The sequence below is a fragment of the Pristiophorus japonicus genome, chromosome 17, assembly GCF_044704955.1.
Source record: "Pristiophorus japonicus isolate sPriJap1 chromosome 17, sPriJap1.hap1, whole genome shotgun sequence".
In the NCBI taxonomy this organism is placed as follows: Eukaryota; Metazoa; Chordata; class Chondrichthyes; family Pristiophoridae; genus Pristiophorus; species Pristiophorus japonicus.
In genome coordinates, this window is record NC_091993.1 from 59,426,308 (window position 1) to 59,448,614 (window position 22,307).

Below are 22,307 nucleotides of genomic sequence, written 5' to 3' on the forward strand. Positions count from 1 at the left end.
GGTGGTCCAGTGTTGGGGGTTCAGTGTTGGTGTTCAGTGTTGGGGTCCAGTGTGGGGGTTCAGTGAGGGTGTTCAGTGCTGGGATTTACTCTTGTAGGTTCAGTGGTGGGGTTCAGTGCTGGGAGGTCAGTGCTGGGGTTCAGTGTTGGGTGTTCAGTGTTGGGGTTCATTGGTGGGGTTCATTGGTGGGGGTTCGGTGTTGGGGTTCAGTGTTGGGGGCCAGTGTTGGGGTTCAATGTTGGGGGTCAGTGTTAGGGGCTCGGTGTTGGGGGTTCAGTGTTGGTGTTCAGTGTCAGGGTTCAGTGCTGGGGGTCAGTATTGGGGGTTCAGCGTTAGGTTCAGTGTTCAAGGTTTAGTGTTGGGGTTCAGTGCTATGACTCGGTGTTGGGGTTCAGTGTTGGTGGTCCAGTGTTGGGGGTTCACTGTCGGGGTTCAGTGTTGGGGTCCAGTGTGGGGGTTCAATGTTGGGTTCAGTGCTGGGGTTCACTCTTGCGGTTTCAGTGTTGGGGTTCAGTGCTGGGAGGTCAGTGATGGGGTTCAGTGTTGGGGTCCAGTGTGGGGGTCCAGTGTTAGGGTTCAGTGCGGGAGTTCAGTGCTGGGTTCAGTGTTGGGGCTCAGTGCTGGGAGGTCAGTGATGGCGTTCAGTGTTGGGGTCCAGTGTGGGAGTCCAGTGTTGGGGTTCAGTGCGGGAGTTCAGTGCTGGGGTTCAGAGTTGGGGTTCAGTTTTGGTGTTCTGCATTGGGAGTGCAGTGTTGGGGTTCAGTGGCAGTGTTCAGTGTTGTGGGGTTCAGTGTTGAGAATCTGTGTTGTGGGTTTTGTGTTGGTGGTTCAGTGCTGGGGTTCAGTGTTGGGGTCCATTGTGGGGGTTCAGCGCAGGAGTTCAGTGCTGGGGGTCCAGTGCTGGGGGTCAGTATTGGGGTTTCAGTGTTAGGGTTCAGTGTTCAGGGTTAGTGTTGGGGTTCAGTGCTATGGCTCGGTGTTGGGGTTCAGTGGTGGGGGGTTCAGTGTTGGGGGGTCAGTGTTGGTGTTCAGTGTTGGGGTTTAATGTTGGGGTTCAGTGTTGGACTGGTCCGTTTTGGGGGTTCAGTGTTGGGTGTTCATTGTTGGGGGTTCAGTGTTGGGGATTCAGTGTTGGTGGTTCAATGTTGGGTTTAGTGTTGGGGGTCAGTGTTGGGGTGTTCAGTGTTGGGGGTCGGTGTTTGGGGGTGTCAGTGTTGGGGTTCAGTGTTGGGGGCTCGCTGTTGTGGGTTCAACGTTGGGGTTCAGTGTTAGGGTTCGGTGCTGGGGTTCGGTGTTGGGGTTCAGTGGTGGGGGTTCAGTGTTGGGGTTCAGTGTTATGGTTCAGTGTTGGGGTTCAGCGTTAGGGGCTCAGTTTTGGGGTCCCATGTCGGGGTTCTGTGTTGGGGGTCCAGTGTTGGGTTTCAGTATTAGGGTTCAGTGCTGGGGTCCAGTGCTGGTGTTCAGTGCTATGGCTCGGTGTTGGGTGTTCAGTGTTGGGGTTCAGTGTTGGGATTCAGTGTTGGGTGTTTTGTGTTGGTGGTTCAGTGTTGGGGGTTCAGTGCTGGGGTCCAGTGTGGGGGTTCAGTGTTGGGGTTCAGTGTTGGGGTTCAGTTTTGGTGTTCAGCATTGGGAGTTCAGTGGTGGGGTTCAGTGGTGGCGTTCAGTTTTGGGGTTCATTGGTGGTGATTCGGTTTTGGGGTTCAGTAGTGGGGGTCAGTGTTGGGGTTCACTGTTTGGGTCCAGCGTTAGGGACTCAGTGTTGGGGGTTCAGTGTTGGGAATCAGTGTTGGTGGTTCTGTGTTGGGCGTTTTGTGTTGGTGGTTCAGTGTTGGGGGTTCAGTGCTGGGGGTTCGGTGTTGGGGTTCAGTGGTGGGGGTTCAATGTTGGGGTTCAGTGTTATGGTTCAGTGTTGGGGTTCAGCGTTAGGGGCTCAGTTTTGGGGTCCCATGTCGGGGTTTGTGTTGGGGGTCCAGTGTTGGGTTTCAGTATTAGGGTTCAGTGCTGGGGTCCAGTGCTGGTGTTCAGTGCTATGGCTCGGTGTTGGGTGTTCAGTGTTGGTGTTCAGTGTTGGGATTCAGTGTTGGGGGTTCAGTGTTGGGTGTTTTGTGTTGGTGGTTCAGTGTTGGGGGTTCAGTGCTGGGGTCCAGTGTGGGTATTCAGTGTTGGGGTTCAGTGTTGGGGTTCAGTTTTGGTGTTCAGCATTGGGAGTTCAGTGGTGGGGTTCAGTGGTGGCGTTCAGTGTTGGGGTTCATTGGTGGTGATTCGGTTTTGGGGTTCAGTAGTGGGGGTCAGTGTTGGGGTTCACTGTTTGGGTCCAGCGTTAGGGACTCAGTGTTGGGGGTTCAGTGTTGGGAATCAGTGTTGGTGGTTCTGTGTTGGGCGTTTTGTGTTGGTGGTTCAGTGTTGGGGGTTCAGTGCTGGGGTTCAGTGTCGGGGTCCAGTGTTGGGGTTCAGTGCGGGAGTTCAGTGCTGGGGTTCAGTGCTGGGGGTTCAGTGTTGGGGTTCAGTATTGGGGGTTCGGTGTTAGGTTTCAGTTTTCAGGGTTAGTGTTGGGGTTCAGAGCTATGGCTCGGTGTTGGGGTTCAGTGGTGGGGGTTCAGTGTTGGGGGTTCAGTGTTGGGGGGTTCAGTGTTGGGAATCAGTGTTGGGCTTCATTGTTGGGGGTTGTGTGGTGGTGGTCCAGTGTTGGGGGTTCAGTGTTGGGGTTCAGTGTTGGGGTCCAGTGTGGGGGTTCAGTGAGGGTGTTCAGTGCTGGGATTCACTCTTGTGGGTTCAGTGGTGGGGTTCAGTGCTGGGAGGTCACTGCTGGGGTTCAGTGTTCGGTGTTCAGTGTTGGGGTTCAGTGTTGGTGCTCAGCATTGGGAGTTCAGTGTTGGGGTTCAGTGTTGGGGTTCATTGGTGGGGTTCATTGGTGGGGGTTCGGTGTTGGGGTTCAGTGTTGGGTGCCAGTGTTGGGGTTCATTGGTGGGGTTCATTGGTGGCGGTTCGGTGTTGGGGTTCAGTGTTGGGGATTCAGTGTTGGGGTTCAGTATTGGGGTTCAATTTTGGGGATTCAGTGTTGGCGGTTCAGTGTCGGGGATTCAGTGTTGGGGTTCAGTGTTGGGGTTCAGTGTTGGGTGTTCAGTGTTGTGGTTCAGTGTTGGGCGTTTGTCAGCGTTGGGGGGGTCAGTGTTGATGTGTTCAGTGTTGGGGGTTCAGTGCTGGGAGGTCAGTGATGGGGTTCAGTGTTGGGGTCCAGTGTGGGGGTCCAGTGTTAGGGTTCAGTGCGGGAGTTCAGTGCTGGGGTTCAGTGTTGGGGCTCAGTGCTGGGAGGTCAGTGATGGCGTTCAGTGTTGGGGTCCAGTATGGGAGTTCAGTGTTGGGGTTCAGTGCGGGAGTTCAGTGCTGGGGTTCAGTGTTGGGGTTCAGTTTTGGTGTTCTGCATTGGGAGTGCAGTGTTGGGGTTCAGTGGCAGTGTTCAGTGTTGTGGGGTTCAGTGTTGAGAATCTGTGTTGTGGGTTTTGTGTTGGTGGTTCAGTGCTGGGGTTCAGTGTTGGGGTCCAGTGTGGGGGTTCAGCGCAGGAGTTCAGTGCTGGGGGTTCAGTGCTGGGGGTCAGTATTGGGGTTTCAGTGTTAGGGTTCAGTGTTCAGGGTTCGTGTTGGGGTTCAGTGCTATGGCTCGGTGTTGGGGTTCAGTGGTGGGGGTTCAGTGTTGGGGGGGTCAGTGTTGGTGTTCAGTGTTGGGGTTTAATGTTGGGGTTCAGTGTTGGACGGGTCCGTTTTGGGGGTTCAGTGTTGGGTGTTCATTGTTGGGGGTTCAGTGTTGGGGATTCAGTGTTGGGGGTTCAATGTTGGGTTTAGTGTTGGGGGTCAGTGTTGGGGTGTTCAGTGTTGGGGGTCGGTGTTTGGGGGTGTCAGTGTTGGGGTTCAGTGTTGGGGGCTCGCTGTTGTGGGTTCAACGTTGGGGTTCAGTGTTAGGGTTCGGTGCTGGGGTTCGGTGTTGGGGTTCAGTGGTGGGGGTTCAGTGTTGGGGTTCAGTGTTATGGTTCAGTGTTGGGGTTCAGCGTTAGGGGCTCAGTTTTGGGGTCCCATGTCGGGGTTCTGTGTTGGGGGTCCAGTGTTGGGTTTCAGTATTAGGGTTCAGTGCTGGGGTCCAGTGCTGGTGTTCAGTGCTATGGCTCGGTGTTGGGTGTTCAGTGTTGGGGTTCAGTGTTGGGATTCAGTGTTGGGGGTTCAGTGTTGGGTGTTTTGTGTTGGTGGTTCAGTGTTGGGGGTTCAGTGCTGGGGTCCAGTGTGGGGGTTCAGTTTTGGGGTTCAGTGTTGGGGTTCAGTTTTGGTGTTCAGCATTGGGAGTTCAGTGGTGGGGTTCAGTGGTGGCGTTCAGTGTTGGGGTTCATTGGTGGTGATTCGGTTTTGGGGTTCAGTAGTGGGGGTCAGTGTTGGGGTTCACTGTTTGGGTCCAGCGTTAGGGACTCAGTGTTGGGGGTTCAGTGTTGGGAATCAGCGTTGGTGGTTCTGTGTTGGGCGTTTTGTGTTGGTGGTTCAGTGTTGGGGGTTCAGTGCTGGGGGTTCGGTGTTGGGGTTCAGTGGTGGGGGTTCAATGTTGGGGTTCAGTGTTATGGTTCAGTGTTGGGGTTCAGCGTTAGGGGCTCAGTTTTGGGGTCCCATGTCGGGGTTCTGTGTTGGGGGTCCAGTGTTGGGTTTCAGTATTAGGGTTCAGTGCTGGGGTCCAGTGCTGGTGTTCAGTGCTATGGCTCGCTGTTGGGTGTTCAGTGTTGGTGTTCAGTGTTGGGATTCAGTGTTGGGGGTTCAGTGTTGGGTGTTTTGTGTTGGTGGTTCAGTGTTGGGGGTTCAGTGCTGGGGTCCAGTGTGGGTATTCAGTGTTGGGGTTCAGTGTTGGGGTTCAGTTTTGGTGTTCAGCATTGGGAGTTCAGTGGTGGGGTTCAGTGGTGGCGTTCAGTGTTGGGGTTCATTGGTGGTGATTCGGTTTTGGGGTTCAGTAGTGGGGGTCAGTGTTGGGGTTCACTGTTTGGGTCCAGCGTTAGGGACTCAGTGTTGGGGGTTCAGTGTTGGGAATCAGTGTTGGTGGTTCTGTGTTAGGCGTTTTGTGTTGGTGGTTCAGTGTTGGGGGTTCAGTGCTGGGGTTCAGTGTCGGGGTCCAGTGTTGGGGTTCAGTGCGGGAGTTCAGTGCTGGGTTCAGTGCTGGGGGTTCAGTGTTGGGGTTCAGTATTGGGGGTTCGGTGTTAGGTTTCAGTGTTCAGGGTTAGTGTTGGGGTTCAGAGCTATGGCTCGGTGTTGGGGTTCAGTGGTGGGGGTTCAGTGTTGGGGGTTCAGTGTTGGGGGTTCAGTGTTGGGAATCAGTGTTGGGCTTCATTGTTGGGGGTTGTGTGGTGGTGGTCCAGTGTTGGGGGTTCAGTGTTGGGGTTCAGTGTTGGGGTCCAGTGTGGGGGTTCAGTGAGGGTGTTCAGTGCTGGGATTCACTCTTGTGGGTTCAGTGGTGGGGTTCAGTGCTGGGAGGTCACTGCTGGGGTTCAGTGTTGGGTGTTCAGTGTTGGGGTTCAGTGTTGGTGCTCAGCATTGGGAGTTCAGTGTTGGGGTTCAGTGTTGGGGTTCATTGGTGGGGTTCATTGGTGGGGGTTCGGTGTTGGGGTTCAGTGTTGGGTGCCAGTGTTGGGGTTCATTGGTGGGGTTCATTGGTGGCGGTTCGGTGTTGGGGTTCAGTGTTGGGGATTCAGTGTTGGGGTTCAGTATTGGGGTTCAATTTTGGGGATTCAGTGTTGGCGGTTCAGTGTCGGGGATTCAGTGTTGGGGTTCAGTGTTGGGGTTCAGTGTTGGGTGTTCAGTGTTGTGGTTCAGTGTTGGGCGTTTGTCAGCGTTGGGGGGGTCAGTGTTGATGTGTTCAGTGTTGGGGGTTCAGTGCTGGGAGGTCAGTGATGGGGTTCAGTGTTGGGGTCCAGTGTGGGGGTCCAGTGTTAGGGTTCAGTGCGGGAGTTCAGTGCTGGGGTTCAGTGTTGGGGCTCAGTGCTGGGAGGTCAGTGATGGCGTTCAGTGTTGGGGTCCAGTATGGGAGTTCAGTGTTGGGGTTCAGTGCGGGAGTTCAGTGCTGGGGTTCAGTGTTGGGGTTCAGTTTTGGTGTTCTGCATTGGGAGTGCAGTGTTGGGGTTCAGTGGCAGTGTTCAGTGTTGTGGGGTTCAGTGTTGAGAATCTGTGTTGTGGGTTTTGTGTTGGTGGTTCAGTGCTGGGGTCCAGTGTGGGGGTTCAGCGCAGGAGTTCAGTGCTGGGGGTTCAGTGCTGGGGGTCAGTATTGGGGTTTCAGTGTTAGGGTTCAGTGTTCAGGGTTCGTGTTGGGGTTCAGTGCTATGGCTCGGTGTTGGGGTTCAGTGGTGGGGGTTCAGTGTTGGGGGGGTCAGTGTTGGTGTTCAGTGTTGGGGTTTAATGTTGGGGTTCAGTGTTGGACTGGTCCGTTTTGGGGGTTCAGTGTTGGGTGTACATTGTTGGGGGTTCAGTGTTGGGGATTCAGTGTTGGGGGTTCAATGTTGGGTTTAGTGTTGGGGGTCAGTGTTGGGGTGTTCAGTGTTGGGGGTCGATGTGTGGGGGTGTCAGTGTTGGGGTTCAGTGTTGGGGGTTCGCTGTTGTGGGTTCAACTTTGGGGTTCAGTGTTAGGGTTCGGTGCTGGGGTTCGGTGTTGGGGTTCAGTGGTGGGGGTTCAGTGTTGGGGTTCAGTGTTGGGGTTCAGTGTTGGGGTTCAGCGTTAGGGGCTCAGTTTTGGGGTCCCATGTCGGGGTTCTGTGTTGGGGGTCCAGTGTTGGGTTTCAGTATTAGGGTTCAGTGCTGGGGTCCAGTGCTGGTGTTCAGTGCTATGGCTCGGTGTTGGGGGTTCAGTGTTGGGAATCAGCGTTGGTGGTTCTGTGTTGGGCGTTTTGTGTTGGTGGTTCAGTGTTGGGGGTTCAGTGCTGGGGTTCAGTGTTGGGGTCCAGTGTTGGGGTTCAGTGCGGGAGTTCAGTGCTGGGGTTCAGTGCTGGGGGTTCAGTGTTGGGGTTCAGTGTTGGTGCTCAGCATTGGGAGTTCAGTGTTGGGGTTCAGTGTTGGGGTTCATTGGTGCGGTTCATTGGTGGGGGTTCGGTGTTGGGGTTCAGTGTTGGGTGCCAGTGTTGGGGTTCATTGGTGGGGTTCATTGGTGGCGGTTCGGTGTTGGGGTTCAGTGTTGGGGGTTCAGTGATGGGGTTCAGTATTGGGGTTCAATTTTGGGGATTCAGTGTTGGCGGTTCAGTGTCGGGGATTCAGTGTTGGGGTTCAGTGTTGGGGTTCAGTGTTGGGGTTCAGTGTTGGGCGTTTGTCAGCATTGGGGGGTCAGTGTTGATGTGTTCAGTGTTGGGGGTTCAGTGTCGGGGCTGGTCAGTGTTTGGGGTTCAGTGTTTGGGGGTTCAGTGTTGGTGTTCAGTGTTGGGGTTTAATGTTGGGGTTCAGTGTTGGACTGGTCCGTTTTGGGGGTTCAGTGTTGGGTGTTCATTGTTGGGGGTTCAGTGTTGGGGATTCAGTGTTGGGGGTTCAATGTTGGGTTTCGTGTTGGGGGTCAGTGTTGGGGTGTTCAGTGTTGGGGGTTGGTGTTTGGGGGTGTCAGTGTTGGGGTTCAGTGTTGGGGGTTCGCTGTTGTGGGTTCAACTGTGGGGTTCAGTGTTAGGGTTCGGTGCTGGGGTTCGGTGTTGGGGTTCAGTGGTGGGGGTTCAGTGTTGGGGTTCAGTGTTAGGGTTCAGTGTTGGGTTTCAGCGTTAGGGGCTCAGTTTTGGGGTCCCATGTCGGGGTTCTGTGTTGGGGGTCCAGTGTTGGGTTTCAGTATTAGGGTTCAGTGCTGGGGTCCAGTGCTGGTGTTCAGTGCTATGGCTCGGTGTTGGGTGTTCAGTGTTGGGGTTCAGTGTTGGGGGTTCAGTGTTGGTGGTTCAGTATTGGGGGTTTTGTGTTGGTGGTTCAGTGTTGGGGGTTCAGTGCTGGGGTCCAGTGTGGGGTTCAGTGGTGGGGTTCAGTGCTGGGAGGTCAGTGCTGGGGTTCAGTGTTGGGTGTTCAGTGTTGGGGTTCAGTGTTGGTGCTCAGCATTGGGAGTTCAGTGTTGGGGTTCAGTGTTGGGGTTCATTGGTGCGGTTCATTGGTGGGGGTTCGGTGTTGGGGTTCAGTGTTGGGTGCCAGTGTTGGGGTTCATTGGTGGGGTTCATTGGTGGCGGTTCGGTGTTGGGGTTCAGTGTTGGGGGTTCAGTGTTGGGGTTCAGTATTGGGGTTCAATTTTGGGGATTCAGTGTTGGCGGTTCAGTGTCGGGGATTCAGTGTTGGGGTTCAGTGTTGGGGTTCAGTGTTGGGGTTCAGTGTTGGGCGTTTGTCAGCATTGGGGGGTCAGTGTTGATGTGTTCAGTGTTGGGGGTTCAGTGTCGGGGCTGGTCAGTGTTTGGGGTTCAGTGTTTGGGGGTTCAGTGTTGGTGTTCAGTGTTGGGGTTTAATGTTGGGGTTCAGTGTTGGACTGGTCCGTTTTGGGGGTTCAGTGTTGGGTGTTCATTGTTGGGGGTTCAGTGTTGGGGATTCAGTGTTGGGGGTTCAATGTTGGGTTTCGTGTTGGGGGTCAGTGTTGGGGTGTTCAGTGTTGGGGGTTGGTGTTTGGGGGTGTCAGTGTTGGGGTTCAGTGTTGGGGGTTCGCTGTTGTGGGTTCAACTGTGGGGTTCAGTGTTAGGGTTCGGTGCTGGGGTTCGGTGTTGGGGTTCAGTGGTAAGGGTTCAGTGTTGGGGTTCAGTGTTAGGGTTCAGTGTTGGGGTTCAGCGTTAGGGGCTCAGTTTTGGGGTCCCATGTCGGGGTTCTGTGTTGGGGGTCCAGTGTTGGGTTTCAGTATCGGGGTTCAGTGTTGGGAATCAGTGTTGGTGGTTCAGTATTGGCGGTTTTGTGTTGGTGGTTCAGTGTTGGGGGTTCAGTGCTGGGGCCCAGTGTGGGGTTCAGTGTTGGGGTTCAGTTTTTGTGTTCAGCATTGGGAGTTCAGTGGTGGGGTTCAGTGGTGGCGTTCAGTGTTGGGGTTCATTGGTGGTGATTCGGTTTTGGGGTTCAGTAGTGGGGGTCAGTGTTGGGGTTCACCGTTTGGGTCCAGCGTTAGGGACTCAGTGTTGGGGGTTCAGTGTTGGGAATCAGTGTTGGTGGTTCTGTGTTGGGCGTTTTGTGTTGGTGGTTCAGTGTTGGGGGGTCAGTGCTGGGGTTCAGTGTTGGGGTCCAGTGTTGGGGTTCAGTGCGGGAGTTCAGTGCTGGGGGTTCAGTGTTGGGGTTCAGTATTGGGGGTTCGGTGTTAGGTTTCAGTGTTCAGGGTTAGTGTAGGGGTTCAGAGCTATGGCTCGGTGTTGGGGTTCAGTGGTGGGAGTTCAGTGTTGGGGGTTCAGTGTTGGGGGGTTCAGTGTTGGGAATCAGTGTTGGGCTTCATTGTTGGGGGTTGTGTGGTGGTGGTCCAGTGTTGGGGGTTCAGTGTTGGGGTTCAGTGTTGGGGTCCAGTGTGGGGGTTCAGTGAGGGTGTTCAGTGCTGGGATTCACTCTTGTAGGTTCAGTGGTGGGGTTCAGTGCTGGGAGGTCAGTGCTGGGGTTCAGTGTTGGGTGTTCAGTGTTGGGGTTCATTGGTGGGGTTCATTGGTGGGGGTTCGGTGTTGGGGTTCAGTGTTGGGGGCCAGTGTTGGGGTTCAATGTTGGGGGTCAGTGTTATGGGCTCGGTGTTGGGGGTTCAGTGTTGGTGTTCAGTGTCAGGGTTCAGTGCTGGGGTCAGTATTGGGGGTTCAGCGTTAGGTTCAGTGTTCAAGGTTTAGTGTTGGGGTTCAGTGCTATGACTCGGTGTTGGGGTTCAGTGTTGGTGGTCCAGTGTTGGGGGTTCACTGTCGGGGTTCAGTGTTGGGGTCCAGTGTGGGGGTTCAATGTTGGGTTCAGTGCTGGGGTTCACTCTTGCGGGTTCAGTGTTGGGGTTCAGTGCTGGGAGGTCAGTGATGGGGTTCAGTGTTGGGGTCCAGTGTGGGGGTCCAGTGTTAGGGTTCAGTGCGGGAGTTCAGTGCTGGGGTTCAGTGTTGGGGCTCAGTGCTGGGAGGTCAGTGATGGCGTTCAGTGTTGGGGTCCAGTGTGGGAGTCCAGTGTTGGGGTTCAGTGCGGGAGTTCAGTGCTGGGGTTCAGTGTTGGGGTTCAGTTTTGGTGTTCTGCATTGGGAGTGCAGTGTTGGGGTTCAGTGGCAGTGTTCAGTGTTGTGGGGTTCAGTGTTGAGAATCTGTGTTGTGGGTTTTGTGTTGGTGGTTCAGTGCTGGGGTTCAGTGTTGGGGTCCAGTGTGGGGGTTCAGCGCAGGAGTTCAGTGCTGGGGGTCCAGTGCTGGGGGTCAGTATTGGGGTTTCAGTGTTAGGGTTCAGTGTTCAGGGTTAGTGTTGGGGTTCAGTGCTATGGCTCGGTGTTGGGGTTCAGTGGTGGGGGGTTCAGTGTTGGGGGGTCAGTGTTGGTGTTCAGTGTTGGGGTTTAATGTTGGGGTTCAGTGTTGGACTGGTCCGTTTTGGGGGTTCAGTGTTGGGTGTTCATTGTTGGGGGTTCAGTGTTGGGTGTTCATTGTTGGGGGTTCAGTGTTGGGGATTCAGTGTTGGGGGTTCAATGTTGGGTTCAGTGGTGGGGTTCAGTGGTGGCGTTCAGTGTTGGGGTTCATTGGTGGTGATTCGGTTTTGGGGTTCTGTAGTGGGGGTCAGTGTTGGGGTTCACTGTTTGGGTCCAGCGTTAGGGACTCAGTGTTGGGGGTTCAGTGTTGGGAATCAGCGTTGGTGGTTCTGTGTTGGGCGTTTTGTGTTGGTGGTTCAGTGTTGGGGGTTCAGTGCTGGGGTTCAGTGTTGGGGTCCAGTGTTGGGGTTCAGTGCGGGAGTTCAGTGCTGGGGTTCAGTGCTGGGGGTTCAGTGTTGGGGTTCAGTATTTGGGGTTCGGTGTTAGGTTTCAGTGTTCAGGGTTAGTGTTGGGGTTCAGAGCTATGGCTCGGTGTTGGGGTTCAGTGATGGGGGTTCAGTGTTGGGGGTTCAGTGTTGGGGGGTTCAGTGTTGGGAATCAGTGTTGGGCTTCATTGTTGGGGGTTGTGTGGTGGTGGTCCAGTGTTGGGGGTTCAGTGTTGGGGTTCAGTGTTGGGGTCCAGTGTGGGGGTTCAGTGAGGGTGTTCAGTGCTGGGATTCACTCTTGTGGGTTCAGTGGTGGGGTTCAGTGCTGGAAGGTCAGTGCTGGGGTTCAGTGTTGGGTGTTCAGTGTTGGGGTTCAGTGTTGGTGCTCAGCATTGGGAGTTCAGTGTTGGGGTTCAGTGTTGGGGTTCATTGGTGGGGTTCATTGGTGGGGGTTCGGTGTTGGGGTTCAGTGTTGGGTGCCAGTGTTGGGGTTCATTGGTGGGGTTCATTGGTGGCGGTTCGGTGTTGAGGTTCAGTGTTGGGGATTCAGTGTTGGGGTTCAGTATTGGGGTTCAATTTTGGGGATTCAGTGTTGGCGGTTCAGTGTCGGGGATTCAGTGTTGGGGTTCAGTGTTGGGGTTCAGTGTTGGGTGTTCAGTGTTGGGGTTCAGTGTTGGGCGTTTGTCAGCATTGGGGGCGTCAGTGTTGATGTGTTCAGTGTTGGGGGTTCAGTGTCGGGGCTGGTCAGTGTTTGGGGTTCAGTGTTTGGGGGTTCAGTGTTGGTGTTCAGTGTTGGGGTTTAATGTTGGGGTTCAGTGTTGGACTGGTCCGTTTTGGGGGTTCAGTGTTGGGTGTTCATTGTTGGGGGTTCAGTGTTGGGGATTCAGTGTTGGGGGTTCAATGTTGGGTTTAGTGTTGGGGGTCAGTGTTGGGGTGTTCAGTGTTGGGGGTCGGTGTTTGGGGGTGTCAGTGTTGGGGTTCAGTGTTGGGGGTTCGGTGTTGGGGGTTCAACTTTGGGGTTCAGTGTTAGGGTTCGGTGCTGGGGTTCGGTGTTGGGGTTCAGTGGTGGGGGTTCAGTGTTGGGGTTCAGTGTTAGGGTTCAGTGTTGGGTTTCAGCGTTAGGGGCTCAGTTTTGGGGTCCCATGTCGGGGTTCTGTGTTGGGGGTCCAGTGTTGGGTTTCAGTATTAGGGTTCAGTGCTGGGGTCCAGTGCTGGTGTTCAGTGCTATGGCTCGGTGTTGGGTGTTCAGTGTTGGGGTTCAGTGTTGGGGGTTCAGTGTTGGTGGTTCAGTATTGGGGGTTTTGTGTTGGTGGTTCAGTGTTGGGGGTTCAGTGCTGGGGTCCAGTGTGGGGTTCAGTGGTGGGGTTCAGTGCTGGGAGGTCAGTGCTGGGGTTCAGTGTTGGGTGTTCAGTGTTGGGGTTCAGTGTTGGTGCTCAGCATTGGGAGTTCAGTGTTGGGGTTCAGTGTTGGGGTTCATTGGTGCGGTTCATTGGTGGGGGTTCGGTGTTGGGGTTCAGTGTTGGGTGCCAGTGTTGGGGTTCATTGGTGGGGTTCATTGGTGGCGGTTCGGTGTTGGGGTTCAGTGTTGGGGGTTCAGTGTTGGGGTTCAGTATTGGGGTTCAGTTTTGGGGATTCAGTGTTGGCGGTTCAGTGTCGGGGATTCAGTGTTGGGGTTCAGTGTTGGGGTTCAGTGTTGGGGTTCAGTGTTGGGCGTTTGTCAGCATTGGGGGGTCAGTGTTTATGTGTTCAGTGTTGGGGGTTCAGTGTCGGGGCTGGTCAGTGTTTGGGGTTCAGTGTTTGGGGGTTCAGTGTTGGTGTTCAGTGTTGGGGTTTAATGTTGGGGTTCAGTGTTGGACTGGTCCGTTTTGGGGGTTCAGTGTTGGGTGTTCATTGTTGGGGGTTCAGTGTTGGGGATTCAGTGTTGGGGGTTCAATGTTGGGTTTCGTGTTGGGGGTCAGTGTTGGGGTGTTCAGTGTTGGGGGTTGGTGTTTGGGGGTGTCAGTGTTGGGGTTCAGTGTTGGGGGTTCGCTGTTGTGGGTTCAACTGTGGGGTTCAGTGTTAGGGTTCGGTGCTGGGGTTCGGTGTTGGGGTTCAGTGGTAAGGGTTCAGTGTTGGGGTTCAGTGTTAGGGTTCAGTGTTGGGGTTCAGCGTTAGGGGCTCAGTTTTGGGGTCCCATGTCGGGGTTCTGTGTTGGGGGTCCAGTGTTGGGTTTCAGTATCGGGGTTCAGTGTTGGGAATCAGTGTTGGTGGTTCAGTATTGGGGGTTTTGTGTTGGTGGTTCAGTGTTGGGGGTTCAGTGCTGGGGCCCAGTGTGGGGTTCAGTGTTGGGGTTCAGTTTTTGTGTTCAGCATTGGGAGTTCAGTGGTGGGCTTCAGTGGTGGCGTTCAGTGTTGGGGTTCATTGGTGGTGATTCGGTTTTGGGGTTCAGTAGTGGGGGTCAGTGTTGGGGTTCACTGTTTGGGTCCAGCGTTAGAGACTCAGTGTTGGGGGTTCAGTGTTGGGAATCAGTGTTGGTGGTTCTGTGTTGGGCGTTTTGTGTTGGTGGTTCAGTGTTGGGGGGTCAGTGCTGGGGTTCAGTGTTGGGGTCCAGTGTTGGGGTTCAGTGCGGGAGTTCAGTGCTGGGGTTCAGTGCTGGGGGTTCAGTGTTGGGGTTCAGTATTGGGGGTTCGGTGTTAGGTTTCAGTGTTCAGGGTTAGTGTAGGGGTTCAGAGCTATGGCTCGGTGTTGGGGTTCAGTGGTGGGAGTTCAGTGTTGGGGGTTCAGTGTTGGGGGGTTCAGTGTTGGGAATCAGTGTTGGGCTTCATTGTTGGGGGTTGTGCGGTGGTGGTCCAGTGTTGGGGGTTCAGTGTTGGGGTTCAGTGTTGGGGTCCAGTGTGGGGGTTCAGTGAGGGTGTTCAGTGCTGGGATTCACTCTTGTAGGTTCAGTGGTGGGGTTCAGTGCTGGGAGGTCAGTGCTGGGGTTCAGTGTTGGGTGTTCAGTGTTGGGGTTCATTGGTGGGGTTCATTGGTGGGGGTTCGGTGGTGGGGTTCAGTGTTGGGGGCCAGTGTTGGGGTTCAATGTTGGGGGTCAGTGTTATGGGCTCGGTGTTGGGGGTTCAGTGTTGGTGTTCAGTGTCAGGGTTCAGTGCTGGGGGTCAGTATTGGGGGTTCAGCGTTAGGTTCAGTGTTCAAGGTTTAGTGTTGGGGTTCAGTGCTATGACTCGGTGTTGGGGTTCAGTGTTGGTGGTCCAGTGTTGGGGGTTCACTGTCGGGGTTCAGTGTTGGGGTCCAGTGTGGGGGTTCAATGTTGGGTTCAGTGCTGGGGTTCACTCTTGCGGGTTCAGTGTTGGGGTTCAGTGCTGGGAGGTCAGTGATGGGGTTCAGTGTTGGGGTCCAGTGTGGGGGTCCAGTGTTAGGGTTCAGTGCGGGAGTTCAGTGCTGGGGTTCAGTGTTGGGGCTCAGTGCTGGGAGGTCAGTGATGGCGTTCAGTGTTGGGGTCCAGTGTGGGAGTCCAGTGTTGGGGTTCAGTGCGGGAGTTCAGTGCTGGGGTTCAGTGTTGGGGTTCAGTTTTGGTGTTCTGCATTGGGAGTGCAGTGTTGGGGTTCAGTGGCAGTGTTCAGTGTTGTGGGGTTCAGTGTTGAGAATCTGTGTTGTGGGTTTTGTGTTGGTGGTTCAGTGCTGGGGTTCAGTGTTGGGGTCCAGTGTGGGGGTTCAGCGCAGGAGTTCAGTGCTGGGGGTCCAGTGCTGGGGGTCAGTATTGGGGTTTCAGTGTTAGGGTTCAGTGTTCAGGGTTAGTGTTGGGGTTCAGTGCTATGGCTCGGTGTTGGGGTTCAGTGGTGGGGGGTTCAGTGTTGGGGGGTCAGTGTTGGTGTTCAGTGTTGGGGTTTAATGTTGGGGTTCAGTGTTGGACTGGTCCGTTTTGGGGTTCAGTGTTGGGTGTTCATTGTTGGGGGTTCAGTGTTGGGGATTCAGTGTTGGGGGTTCAATGTTGGGTTTAGTGTTGGGGGTCAGTGTTGGGGTGTTCAGTGTTGGGGGTCGGTGTTTGGGGTGTCAGTGTTGGGGTTCATTGTTGGGGGTTCGCTGTTGTGGGTTCAACTTTGGGGTTCAGTGTTAGGGTTCGGTGCTGGGGTTCGATGTTGGGGTTCAGTGGTGGGGGTTCAATGTTGGGGTTCAGTGTTATGGTTCAGTTTTGGGGTTCAGCGTTAGGGGCTCAGTTTTGGGGTCCCATGTCGGGGTTCTGTGTTGGGGGTCCAGTGTTGGGTTTCAGTATTAGGCTTCAGTGCTGGGGTCCAGTGCTGGTGTTCAGTGCTATGGCTCGGTGTTGAGTGTTCAGTGTTGGGGTTCAGTGTTGGGATTCAGTGTTGGGGGTTCAGTGTTGGGTGTTTTGTGTTGGTGGTTCAGTGTTGGGGGTTCAGTGCTGGGGTCCAGTGTGGGGGTTCAGTGTTGGGGTTCAGTGTTGGGGTTCAGTTTTGGTGTTCAGCATTGGGAGTTCAGTGGTGGGGTTCAGTGGTGGCGTTCAGTGTTGGGGTTCATTGGTGGTGATTCGGTTTTGGGGTTCAGTAGTGGGGGTCAGTGTTGGGGTTCACTGTTTGGGTCCAGCGTTAGGGACTCAGTGTTGGGGGTTCAGTGTTGGGAATCAGTGTTGGTGGGTCTGTGTTGGGCGTTTTGTGTTGGTGGTTCAGTGTTGGGGGTTCAGTGCTGGGGTTCAGTGTTGGGGTCCATTGTTGGGGTTCAGTGCGGGAGTTCAGTGCTGGGGTTCAGTGCTGGGGGTTCAGTGTTGGGGTTCAGTATTGTCGGTTCGGTGTTAGGTTTCAGTGTTCAGGGGTAGTGTTGGGGTTCAGAGCTATGGCTCGGTGTTGGGGTTCAGTGGTGGGGGTTCAGTGTTGGGGGTTCAGTGTTGGGGGGTTCAGTGTTGGGAATCAGTGTTGGGCTTCATTGTTGGGGGTTGTGTGGTGGTGTTCCAGTGTTGGGGGTTCAGTGTTGGGGTTCAGTGTTGGGGTCCAGTGTGGGGGTTCAGTGAGGGTGTTCAGTGCTGGGATTCACTCTTGTGGGTTCAGTGGTGGGGTTCAGTGCTGGGAGGTCAGTGCTGGGGTTCAGTGTTGGGTGTTCAGTGTTGGGGTTCAGTGTTGGTGCTCAGCATTGGGAGTTCAGTGTTGGGGTTCAGTGTTGGGGTTCATTGGTGGGGTTCATTGGTGGGGGTTCGGTGTTGGGGTTCAGTGTTGGGTGCCAGTGTTGGGGTTCATTGGTGGGGTTCATTGGTGGCGGTTCGGTGTTGGGGTTCAGTGTTGGGGATTCAGTGTTGGGGTTCAGTATTGGGGTTCAATTTTGGGGATTCAGTGTTGGCGGTTCAGTGTCGGGGATTCAGTGTTGGGGTTCAGTGTTGGGGTTCAGTGTTGGGTGTTCAGTGTTGTGGTTCAGTGTTGGGCGTTTGTCAGCGTTGGGGGGGTCAGTGTTGATGTGTTCAGTGTTGGGGGTTCAGTGCTGGGAGGTCAGTGATGGGGTTCAGTGTTGGGGTCCAGTGTGGGGGTCCAGTGTTAGGGTTCAGTGCGGGAGTTCAGTGCTGGGGTTCAGTGTTGGGGCTCAGTGCTGGGAGGTCAGTGATGGCGTTCAGTGTTGGGGTCCAGTATGGTAGTTCAGTGTTGGGGTTCAGTGCGGGAGTTCAGTGCTGGGGTTCAGTGTTGGGGTTCAGTTTTGGTGTTCTGCATTGGGAGTGCAGTGTTGGGGTTCAGTGGCAGTGTTCAGTGTTGTGGGGTTCAGTGTTGAGAATCTGTGTTGTGGGTTTTGTGTTGGTGGTTCAGTGCTGGGGTCAGTGTTGGGGTCCAGTGTGGGGGTTCAGCGCAGGAGTTCAGTGCTGGGGGTTCAGTGCTGGGGGTCAGTATTGGGGTTTCAGTGTTAGGGTTCAGTGTTCAGGGTTAGTGTCGGGGTTCAGTGCTATGGCTCGGTGTTGGGGTTCAGTGGTGGGGGGTTCAGTGTTGGGGGGTCAGTGTTGGTGTTCAGTGTTGGGGTTTAATGTTGGGGTTCAGTGTTGGACTGGTCCGTTTTGGGGGTTCAGTGTTGGGTGTTCATTGTTGGGGGTTCAGTGTTGGGGATTCAGTGTTGGAGGTTCAATGTTGGGTTTAGTGTTGGGGGTCAGTGTTGGGGTGTTCAGTGTTGGGGGTCGGTGTTTGGGGGTGTCAGTGTTGGGGTTCAGTGTTGGGGGTTCGCTGTTGTGGGTTCAACTTTGGGGTTCAGTGTTAGGGTTCGGTGCTGGGGTTCGGTGTCGGGGTTCAGTGGTGGGGGTTCAGTGTTGGGGTTCAGTGTTAGGGTTCAGTGTTGGGGTTCAGCGTTAGGGGCTCAGTTTTGGGGTCCCATGTCGGGGTTCTGTGTTGGGGGTCCAGTGTTGGGTTTCAGTATTAGGGTTCAGTGCTTGGGTCCAGTGCTGGTGTTCAGTGCTATGGCTCGGTGTTGGGTGTTCAGTGTTGGGGTTCAGTGTTGGGATTCAGTGTTGGGGGTTCAGTGTTGGGTGTTTTGTGTTGGTGGTTCAGTGTTGGGGGTTCAGTGCTGGGGTCCAGTGTGGGGGTTCAGTGTTGGGGTTCAGTGTTGGGGTTCAGTTTTGGTGTTCAGCATTGGGAGTTCAGTGGTGGGGTTCAGTGGTGGCGTTCAGTGTTGGGGTTCATTGGTGGTGATTCGGTTTTGGGGTTCAGTAGTGGAAGTCAGTGTTGGGGTTCACTGTTTGGGTCCAGCGTTAGGGACTCAGTGTTGGGGGTTCAGTGTTGGGAATCAGCGTTGGTGGTTCTGTGTTGGGCGTTTTGTGTTGGTGGTTCAGTGTTGGGGTTCAGTGCTGGTGTTCAGTGTTGGGGTCCAGTGTTGGGGTTCAGTGCGGGAGTTCAGTGCTGGGGTTCAGTGCTGGGGGTCCAGTGTTGGGGTTCAGTATTGGGGGTTCGGTGTTAGGTTTCAGTGTTCAGGGTTAGTGTTGGGGTTCAGAGCTATGGCTCGGTGTTGGTGTTCAGTGATGGGGGTTCAGTGTTGGGGGGTTCAGTGTTGGGAATCAGTGTTGGGCTTCATTGTTGGGGGTTGTGTGGTGGTGGTCCAGTGTTGGGGGTTCAGTGTTGGGGTTCAGTGTTGGGGTCCAGTGTGGGGGTTCAGTGAGGGTGTTCAGTGCTGGGATTCACTCTTGTGGGTTCAGTGGTGGGGTTCAGTGCTGGGAGGTCAGTGCTGGGGTTCAGTGTTGGGTGTTCAGTGTTGGGGTTCAGTGTTGGTGCTCAGCATTGGGAGTTCAGTGTTGGGGTTCAGTGTTGGGGTTCATTGGTGGGGTTCATTGGTGGGGGTTCTGTGTTGGGGTTCAGTGTTGGGTGCCAGTGTTGGGGTTCATTGATGGGGTTCATTGGTGGCGGTTCGGTGCTGGGGTTCAGTGTTGGGGATTCAGTGTTGGGGTTCAGTATTGGGGTTCAATTTTGGGATTCAGTGTTGGCGGTTCAGTGTCGGGGATTCAGTGTTGGGGTTCAGTGTTGGGGTTCAGTGTTGGGTGTTCAGTGTTGGGGTTCAGTGTTGGGCGTTTGTCAGCATTGGGGGGGTCAGTGTTGATGTGTTCAGTGTTGGGGGTTCAGTGTCGGGGCTGGTCAGTGTTTGGGGTTCAGTGTTTGGGGGTTCAGTGTTGGTGTTCAGTGTTGGGGTTTAATGTTGGGGTTCAGTGTTGGACTGGTCCGTTTTGGGGGTTCAGTGTTGGGTGTTCATTGTTGGGGGTTCAGTGTTGGGGATTCAGTGTTGGGGGTTCAATGTTGGGTTTAGTGTTGGGGGTCAGTGTTGGGGTGTTCAGTGTTGGGGGTCGGTGTTTGGGGGTGTCAGTGTTGGGGTTCAGTGTTGGGGGTTCGGTGTTGGGGGTTCAACTTTGGGGTTCAGTGTTAGGGTTCGGTGCTGGGTTCGGTGTTGGGGTTCAGTGGTGGGGGTTCAGTGTTGGGGTTCAGTGTTAGGGTTCAGTGTTGGGTTTCAGCGTTAGGGGCTCAGTTTTGGGGTCCCATGTCGGGGTTCTGTGTTGGGGGTCCAGTGTTGGGTTTCAGTATTAGGGTTCAGTGCTGGGGTCCAGTGCTGGTGTTCAGTGCTATGGCTCGGTGTTGGGTGTTCAGTGTTGGGGTTCAGTGTTGGGGGTTCAGTGTTGGTGGTTCAGTATTGGGGGTTTTGTGTTGGTGGTTCAGTGTTGGGGGTTCAGTGCTGGGGTCCAGTGTGGGGTTCAGTGGTGGGGTTCAGTGCTGGGAGGTCAGTGCTGGGGTTCAGTGTTGGGTGGTCAGTGCTGGGGTTCAGTGTTGGGTGTTCAGTGTTGGGGTTCAGTGTTGATGCTCAGCATTGGGAGTTCAGTGTTGGGGTTCAGTGTTGGGGTTCATTGGTGCGGTTCATTGGTGGGGGTTCGGTGTTGGGGTTCAGTGTTGGGTGCCAGTGTTGGGGTTCATTGGTGGGGTTCATTGGTGGCGGTTCGGTGTTGGGGTTCAGTGTTGGGGGTTCAGTGTTGGGGTTCAGTATTGGGGTTCAATTTTGGGGATTCAGTGTTGGCGATTCAGTGTCGGGGATTCAGTGTTGGGGTTCAGTGTTGGGGTTCAGTGTTGGGGTTCAGTGTTGGGCGTTTGTCAGCATTGGGGGGGTCAGTGTTGATGTGTTCAGTGTTGGGGGTTCAGTGTCGGGGCTGGTCAGTCTTTGGGGTTCAGTGTTTGGGGGTTCAGTGTTGGTGTTCAGTGTTGGGGTTTAATGTTGGGGTTCAGTGTTGGACTGGTCCGTTTTGGGGGTTCAGTGTTGGGTGTTCATTGTTGGGGGTTCAGTGTTGGGGATTCAGTGTTGGGGGTTCAATGTTGGGTTTAGTGTTGGGGGTCAGTGTTGGGGTGTTCAGTGTTGGGGGTCGGTGTTTGGGGGTGTCAGTGTTGGGGTTCAGTGTTGGGGGTTCGCTGTTGTGGGTTCAACTGTGGGGTTCAGTGTTAGGGTTCGGTGCTGGGGTTCGGTGTTGGGGTTCAGTGGTAAGGGTTCAGTGTTGGGGTTCAGTGTTAGGGTTCAGTGTTGGGGTTCAGCGTTAGGGGCTCAGTTTTGGGGTCCCATGTCGGGGTTCTGTGTTGGGGGTCCAGTGTTGGGTTTCAGTATTGGGGTTCAGTGTTGGGAATCAGTGTTGGTGGTTCAGTATTGGGGGTTTTGTGTTGGTGGTTCAGTGTTGGGGGTTCAGTGCTGGGGCCCAGTGTGGGGTTCAGTGTTGGGGTTCAGTGTTGGGGTTCAGTTTCTGTGTTCAGCATTGGGAGTTCAGTGGTGGGGTTCAGTGGTGGCGTTCAGTGTTGGGGTTCATTGGTGGTGATTCGGTTTTGGGGTTCAGAAGTGGGGGTCAGTGTTGGGGTTCACTGTTTGGGTCCAGCGTTAGGGACTCAGTGTTGGGGGTTCAGTGTTGGGAATCAGTGTTGGTGGTTCTGTGTTGGGCGTTTTGTGTTGGTGGTTCAGTGTTGGGGGGTCAGTGCTGGGGTTCAGTGTTGGGGTCCAGTGTTGGGGTTCAGTGCGGGAGTTCAGTGCTGGGGTTCAGTGCTGGGGGTTCAGTGTTGGGGTTCAGTATTGGGGGTTCGGTGTTAGGTTTCTGTGTTCAGGGTTAGTGTAGGGGTTCAGAGCTATGGCTCGGTGTTGGGGTTCAGTGGTGGGAGTTCAGTGTTGGGGGTTCAGTGTTGGGGGGTTCAGTGTTGGGAATCAGTGTTGGGCTTCATTGTTGGGGGTTGTGTGGTGGTGGTCCAGTGTTGGGGGTTCAGTGTTGGGGTTCAGTGTTGGGGTCCAGTGTGGGGGTTCAGTGAGGGTGTTCAGTGCTGGGATTCACTCTTGTAGGTTCAGTGGTGAGGTTCAGTGCTGGGAGGTCAGTGCTGGGGTTCAGTGTTGGGTGTTCAGTGTTGGGGTTCATTGGTGGGGTTCATTGGTGGGGGTTCGGTGTTGGGGTTCAGTGTTGGGGGCCAGTGTTGGGGTTCAATGTTGGGGGTCAGTGTTAGGGGCTCGGTGTTGGGGGTTCAGTGTTGGTGTTCAGTGTCAGGGTTCAGTGCTGGGGGTCAGTATTGGGGGTTCAGCGTTAGGTTCAGTGTTCAAGGTTTAGTGTTGGGGTTCAGTGCTATGACTCGGTGTTGGGGTTCAGTGTTGGGGTTCAGTGTTGGGGTTCAGTTTTGGTGTTCAGCATTGGGAGTTCAGTGGTGGGGTTCAGTGGTGGCGTTCAGTGTTGGGGTTCATTGGTGGTGATTCGGTTTTGGGGTTCAGTAGTGGAAGTCAGTGTTGGGGTTCACTGTTTGGGTCCAGCGTTAGGGACTCAGTGTTGGGGGTTCAGTGTTGGGAATCAGCGTTGGTGGTTCTGTGTTGGGCGTTTTGTGTTGGTGGTTCAGTGTTGGGGGTTCAGTGCTGGTGTTCAGTGTTGGGGTCCAGTGTTGGGGTTCAGTGCGGGAGTTCAGTGCTGGGGTTCAGTGCTGGGGGTCCAGTGTTGGGGTTCAGTATTGGGGGTTCGGTGTTAGGTTTCAGTGTTCAGGGTTAGTGTTGGGGTTCAGAGCTATGGCTCGGTGTTGGTGTTCAGTGATGGGGGTTCAGTGTTGGGGGGTTCAGTGTTGGGAATCAGTGTTGGGCTTCATTGTTGGGGGTTGTGTGGTGGTGGTCCAGTGTTGGGGGTTCAGTGTTGGGGTTCAGTGTTGGGGTCCAGTGTGGGGGTTCAGTGAGGGTGTTCAGTGCTGGGATTCACTCTTGTGGGTTCAGTGGTGGGGTTCAGTGCTGGGAGGTCAGTGCTGGGGTTCAGTGTTGGGTGTTCAGTGTTGGGGTTCAGTGTTGGTGCTCAGCATTGGGAGTTCAGTGTTGGGGTTCAGTGTTGGGGTTCATTGGTGGGGTTCATTGGTGGGGGTTCTGTGTTGGGGTTCAGTGTTGGGTGCCAGTGTTGGGGTTCATTGATGGGGTTCATTGGTGGCGGTTCGGTGTTGGGGTTCAGTGTTGGGGATTCAGTGTTGGGGTTCAGTATTGGGGTTCAATTTTGGGGATTCAGTGTTGGCGGTTCAGTGTCGGGGATTCAGTGTTGGGGTTCAGTGTTGGGGTTCAGTGTTGGGTGTTCAGTGTTGGGGTTCAGTGTTGGGCGTTTGTCAGCATTGGGGGGGTCAGTGTTGATGTGTTCAGTGTTGGGGGTTCAGTGTCGGGGCTGGTCAGTGTTTGGGGTTCAGTGTTTGGGGGTTCAGTGTTGGTGTTCAGTGTTGGGGTTTAATGTTGGGGTTCAGTGTTGGACTGGTCCGTTTTGGGGGTTCAGTGTTGGGTGTTCATTGTTGGGGGTTCAGTGTTGGGGATTCAGTGTTGGGGGTTCAATGTTGGGTTTAGTGTTGGGGGTCAGTGTTGGGGTGTTCAGTGTTGGGGGTCGGTGTTTGGGGGTGTCAGTGTTGGGGTTCAGTGTTGGGGGTTCGGTGTTGGGGGTTCAACTTTGGGGTTCAGTGTTAGGGTTCGGTGCTGGGTTCGGT